The 6,839-nt window shown below is 48.8% G+C and overlaps 1 non-coding gene across 1 annotated transcript; it reads right to left on the bottom strand.

Moving 5' to 3' along the window:
* Positions 1-656: 656 nt before the first annotated feature.
* LOC145678006 (small subunit ribosomal RNA) lies at positions 657-2,489 on the bottom strand. Its single transcript, XR_014130156.1, has one exon. It is a non-coding gene; the product is annotated as a small subunit ribosomal RNA (ribosomal RNA).
* Positions 2,490-6,839: the final 4,350 nt, after the last annotated feature.

The raw sequence follows: 6,839 nt of genomic DNA, 5'->3' as shown, positions 1-6,839 counted from the left end.
TGAACAGAAAAGGATACTGGCCTACAAAGCAGCGAATTCTAGCTCTAGTCGCCCGACCCGAGCGTATTAAAGGCTTCTTGTGCTACTAACGTGTAAGCCTTGCTCCTCAGAGCCTTTTCAAGACTTCTCCCACAAAGCAGTCACAGCCTACTCGAGTCCTTGGAGGACAAGCTTCCGTTCTACCCCAGCACCCGACATCCGACACAAGCATTTTAAACGCTCCTGCTCCGATGGAATAAGTCTTACTCTCTTGGAGTCTTTTCAAGACTTCTTTTCAAACGGAATAAGCTTACTTGAGCCCTTGGACGTCGGAACTGGTTTATCATGCCATCTGACTGAGCATTTAAGACTCCTGCTCCGATGGAATAAGTCTTACTCTCTTTGAGTCTTTTCAAGACTTCTTTTCCACCGAAATAAGTCTACTCCAATCCTTTGATGACACGCGGCCTGTGTCAACAGGTAGCCTACGCTACCCTCGCCGATGACAGTGGCTCCCGTTCTTGCTGCTCGCTTCCCAACTAAAGGGAAGACACGGCTCACCTTTCTCTCCTTCGCCTGTCAAGATCAGTGGCTCCCGTTCAACGGTGTCAATCTAACTGATACGACACACTAATAAGAAACTTTTGACATCAACCACCGCAGTGGTGATGAATTGATAATGATCCTTCCGCAGGTTCACATACGGAAACCTTGTTACGACTTTTACTTCCTCTAAATGATCAAGTTTGGCCATCTTTCCGACACGTCGGTACCACCGCAAGACGGAGGTGCCGGGTATCAGTCCGAAGGCCTCACTAAATCATTCAATCGGTAGTAGCGACGGGCGGTGTGTACAAAGGGCAGGGACGTAATCAACGCAAGCTTATGACTTGCGCTTACTGGGAATTCCTCGTTTATGGGACATAATTGCAAGCCCCAATCCCTAGCACGAAGGAGGTTCAGCGGGTTACCCGGACCTTTCGGTCAGGGAAGACACGTTGATTCCTTCAGTGTGGCGCGCGTGCGGCCCAGAACATCTAAGGGCATCACAGACCTGTTATTGCTCAATCTCGTGCTGCTAGAGGCAGCCTGTCCCTCTAAGAAGACATGAACGTTGGAAGGAAAGATTCCAACGCCTAGTTAGCAGGCTAGAGTCTCGTTCGTTATCGGAATTAACCAGACAAATCGCTCCACCAACTAAGAACGGCCATGCACCACCACCCACTGAATCAAGAAAGAGCTCTCAATCTGTCAATCCTTCCAGTGTCCGGGCCTGGTGAGGTTTCCCGTGTTGAGTCAAATTAAGCCGCAGGCCCCACTCCTGGTGGTGCCCTTCCGTCAATTCCTTTAAGTTTCAGCTTTGCAACCATACTTCCCCCGGAACCCAAAAGCTTTGGTTTCCCGGAAGCCGCCCGCCGAGTCATTGGAGGAACTTCGGCGGATTGCTGGCTGGCATCGTTTATGGTTAGAACTAGGGCGGTATCTGATCGCCTTCGAACCTCTAACTTTCGTTCTTGATTAATGAAAACATTCTTGGCAAATGCTTTCGCATCGGTTAGTCTTGCGACGATCCAAGAATTTCACCTCTAACGTCGCAATACTAATGCCCCCGTCTGTCCCTATTAATCATTACCTCGAGTTCCGAAAACCAACAAAATAGAACCGAGGTCCTATTCCATTATTCCATGCACCGAACATTCAGGCGACACGGCCTGCTTTGAGCACTCTAATTTGTTCAAAGTAAACGTGCCGGCCAATCAAGACACTCAATGAAGAGCACCGAGAAAGGAAAAACCGGCAGGACGTCCGGAACGATCAGTTAAACGCCGGGCGGCGAACCGATCGTCCGAGACCCAGATCCAACTACGAGCTTTTTAACCGCAACAACTTTAATATACGCTATCGGAGCTGGAATTACCGCGGCGGCTGGCACCAGACTTGCCCTCCGATAGATTCTCATTAAAGGATTTAAAGTGTATTCATTCCGATTACGGGGCCTCGGATGAGTCCCGTATCGTTATTTTTCGTCACTACCTCCCCGTGCCGGGAGTGGGTAATTTGCGCGCCTGCTGCCTTCCTTGGATGTGGTAGCCGTTTCTCAGGCTCCCTCTCCGGAATCGAACCCTGATTCCCCGTTACCCGTAACAACCATGGTAGGCGCAGAACCTACCATCGACAGTTGATAAGGCAGACATTTGAAAGATGCGTCGCCGGTACAGAGACCGTGCGATCAGCCCAAAGTTATTCAGAGTCACCAAGGTTTCGGACGGACGAACCGACCGATTGGTTTTAATCTAATAAAAGCATCCCTTCCATTGCTGGGCGGGATTCTAGTTGCATGTATTAGCTCTAGAATTACCACAGTTATCCAAGTAGGATAGGTACGATCTAAGGAACCATAACTGATTTAATGAGCCATTCGCGGTTTCACCTTGTTTTGGCTTGCACTGAGACATGCATGGCTTAATCTTTGAGACAAGCATATGACTACTGGCAGGATCAACCAGGGAATTGACCGACTAAAAAGCCGGAAAGTGTTGGACACAACCAACACAGCGTTCTAACAAAGGATAGGAAAGCTACACCCGACCAAGCATTTTAGACTTCTGTTCCGCTGGAATAAGCCTACTCTTGCGGTGACTAGCTCCCGTTAATACTGGCCGTGTGACAGCCGCCAAGAGCATATTAGACTCCCAATCCAATGGAACAAGCCTACTTGTATCCTTGGGTTACAACAGCTTCCTTCCACACGTTGCCGGTACATCCGACACAGCAATTTTAAAGACTCCTCTTCCGCCAGAATAAGCCTACCTTTGTGGGGCCTGGCTCCCGTTAGAACTGGCCGTAAGGGTACCCACAAAAGCACATTTAGACTCCTCCTCCAGCGAAATAAGTCTACTCGTGTCCTATGGATGACTGTGGCTTCCGTTCACATATAGCCGTTCACCCGACACAGCAAATTTTAAAGACTCCTTTTTCCACCGGAATAAGCCTACTTTTGTGGGGCCTGGCTCCCGTTAGAACTGGCCGTAAGGGTACCCACAAAAGCACATTTAGACTCCTGCTCCAGCGAAATATAAGTCTACTAGTGTCCTTGGATGACAGTGGCTTCCGTTCGACAAGTGATACACGCTCAAACTGGCGATGAGTCAATACCGTCCTTAACTTAAGGAAAATCGGTACTTAAATGCCACATGGAGAATAAAAAGTCACTTACAAAAAACAATGCTCCGCATAAGCCTTTGTAAGCTAGAAAGGACATGCTATCTGGCCTCATTCCCAAGAAGGACAAGTAAGCTCCCGTCAACTGGCCCAAACTCTAAAGCGAGGACAGCCCGTTCAAAGTCAATCGGCATCCCTCCTTAAGAGTACAAAACGGCTCACTTCTTAACCACACTGGCTCTTGCTCCTTCAAGTGAAATCTGGCTCCCTTCACTCTGGCATTATCTTTACACATAAATCGGACTCCTCCGATTTAACAGGTGAACCTAACCCGGGAACTAAGGAAACTGGGAATAAAGACTCAGAGGCCCAATTACCTTGTTCGCCAGCCAGCCTTGCGCCGGCCCAGGCTAGAGACTTTCTCCAACAATCCCTGTTGAGCCCGAAGGATCCTAAGACCACTCGTGTGTACAAAACTCAGAGGCCCAATTACCTTGTTCGCCAGCCAGCCTTGCGCCGGCCCAGGCTAGAGAATTGCATGGACACGAGAAACTCTCAGGACTCTTCTTTGTGGCTCCTCCCGGAATTAAGGAAACTCCGAAATGCAAGACTCAGAGGCCCAATTACCTTGTTCGCCAGCCAGCCTTGCGCCGGCCCAGGCTAGAGAATTGCACGGATTATTCCTGTTCACCCTAAACGCATCTGAGACTACTCGTGTGTATGAAACCCAGAGGCCCAATTACCTTGTTCGCCAGCCAGCCTTGCGCCGGCCCAGGCTAGGGAATCACATTGACACGAGAAAGATCTCGTCAGCGGTTTGTAGCGTGCAGAAACTGCTCCCGTTTGAACTGACAATCCCGACAGAGCAATATTAAAGACTTCTGCTCCATTGAAATAAAGCCTACTTTTGCGAGCCTTGCTCCCGTTAGGACTGGCCGTATGGCTGTGCACAAAAGCATATTAGACTCCTGCCTCAATGGAATTAGTCTACTCCTGTCCTTAAAGGGATGACAGTTCTTCAAGCATAGCATGCTACCTTCCGCAACTTACAGGCGCGGAAATGCTGTGGAAACGAGGAGACAAGTCCTCTCAAAGGTTTCATGGCCGGTCACCCGACACAGCAAATTTTAAAGACTCCTTCTCATCCGGAGTAAGCCTACTCTCGTGGGGCCTGGCTCCCGTTAGAACTGGCCGTAAGGTTGCCCACAAAAGCACGTTTAGACTTCTGCTCCAGTGAAATAAGTCTACTTGTGTCCTACGGATGACTGTGGCTTCCGTTCAAATATAGCCGTTCACCCGACACAGCAAATTTTAAAGACTCCTTCTCCACCGGAATAAGCCTACTCTTGTGGGGCCTGGCTCCCGTTAGAACTGGCCGTAAGGTTGCCCACAAAAGCACATTTAGACTCCTGCTCCAGTGAAATAAGTCTACTTGTGTCCTACGGATGACTGTGGCTTCCGTTCAAATATAGCCGTTCACCCGACACAGCAAATTTTAAAGACTCCTTCTCCACCGGAATAAGCCTACTCTTGTGGGGCCTGGCTCCCGTTAGAACTGGCCGTAAGGTTGCCCACAAAAGCACATTTAGACTCCTGCTCCAGTGAAATAAGTCTACTCGTGTCCTACGGATGACTGTGGCTTCCGTTCAAATATAGCCGTTCACCCGACACAGCAAATTTTAAAGACGCCTTCTCCACCGGAATAAGCCTACTCTTGTGGGGCCTGGCTCCCGTTAGAACTGGCCGTAAGGTTGCCCACAAAAGCACATTTAGACTCCTGCTCCAGTGAAATAAGTCTACTCGTGTCCTACGGATGACTGTGGCTTCCGTTCAAATATAGCCGTTCACCCGACACAGCAAATTTTAAAGACTCCTTCTCCACCGGAATAAGCCTACTCTTGTGGGGCCTGGCTCCCGTTAGAACTGGCCGTAAGGTTGCCCACAAAAGCACATTTAGACTCCTGCTCCAGTGAAATAAGTCTACTCGTGTCCTACGGATGACTGTGGCTTCCGTTCACCCGACACAGCAAATATTAAAAGACTTCTCATCCACCAGAATAAGCCTACTCTCGTGGGGCCTCGCACACGTTAGAACTGGCCGTATGGCTACCCACAAAAGCAAATTTAGGCTCCTGCTCCAGTGATATAAGTCTTACTCGTGTCCTCTGGGTGTGACAGTAGCTTCCGTTCAAGTATTCTTCGCATTCAGCAACCGCACAAAGCGGCATCGGCCAGAAGTCAATTGCCCGAAGGCGTGATCGACAGGCTAGGCCTCGGGTTAAGAAGGATTGTCTCCTTCCCGTAAACGACAGGTACTTCCGTATGAGAGCCTACCTCACACATTCCCCATCGCCACGTGCCCTCTTAGAAACAGCCGTCCGACCAAGGTTTCTGACATTCTTTGTCAAAATACGAGGAAGTCTTTGGACAACATTAGGCGTGCTGGCAAACCCGCACTGCATGCCCTTTCATAGGTCCGCCCATGGACGCACATTTCTATGAAGCATTCCTCCCAGGCAGCAACAGGGTTTGCAACCTCCTCTACACCTTGACCGGCTAGGACGCCCGTGAATAGCATCCCAGGGTTCTTGCCTGCGGCTGATAAAATTCCTTTTGAGCCTACACTACCATCCGCCGATATTAGTCCGCCTTCAAAATTAACCAACATCAACAGCGATAGTGCGTTTAGACTCCCATAAAGAAACCAACCAGCCTGTGGCTTCCTTTCCCAATTTAGCCATTTCCGCCTCCTGCGAAGACTAGCTTTCTGTCTGTGGCCAGAAGTCAAGATTTCTCGACAGACTAGGCCGCGGAGAGAAAAAAGTAAGCCTCATTTAGAAAGCAATACCATTAGCGGTCTCTCCAACCTCCGTGAACAATTTAAAGGGAATGTTTATATAGAAGGCTTGTTCACTGCCCTACCTCCTATAGTGTAGAGATTCCTCTCGATACTACACCTGTCTTGAAATTGCCGGCGTTGCGCAGCCTCGTTTTGACCATGACGGCGAATGCAGCCACGATTGCCGTATACATCCCACGCAAGGGTGGGAAAACGTGATTTGACATCCAGTATATATATAAACCGTTACAGAATACGACACTCAAAACTTAACATCTTTTACACTCTCCTAACTTCTGGGAACAAATTGAAAGTATAAGCCAGCCTAACCTAACCTAAGTATATAGCAGGATTGCCCACTACCATACCTCCTATAGTGATGAGATTCCTCTCGATCGGACACCAGTCACGAAAATCACGGAATCTCAAAAATGACGGCAAACGAAGCCACAGTTGCCGCCATACTCAAAGGTTATGCTGGGTAAAAAGTTCTCTGCGAAAAGGGCTGCTTTTCGCGCTCGGGTTCCAAAATTAATGCAAAGAACAATCCAAAAACATGAATTAGGTCAAACTCATGTTAATTACAACCTCATAGAACAATTTCAAGCCAGGACTTAACAAAGTGTAAACGGGGCTTCTTCTGTACCCTAATCCCTATAATGTAGCGATTCCTCTCGATTGCACACCAGTCACGAAAAATCAGAGAATGTCAAAAATGACGGCAAACGAAGCCACGGTTGCCGTCATATTCTAACGTTATGCTGGGTGAAAAGAGTCGCCAACAACAATGTTCACAGTTCCCGTCAGATTGCCCACTGTTCCCGAAATGTGGTTCATACATGCTGTCAACATGTTCAGG

The sequence above is a fragment of the Thermobia domestica genome, unplaced genomic scaffold, assembly GCF_964235325.1.
Source record: "Thermobia domestica unplaced genomic scaffold, izTheDome1.hap1.1 HAP1_SCAFFOLD_1704, whole genome shotgun sequence".
NCBI classification, from domain to species: domain Eukaryota; kingdom Metazoa; phylum Arthropoda; class Insecta; order Zygentoma; family Lepismatidae; genus Thermobia; species Thermobia domestica.
Note: the sequence above shows the minus strand (reverse complement) of the source record. Positions and strands in the feature narration are given on the sequence as shown.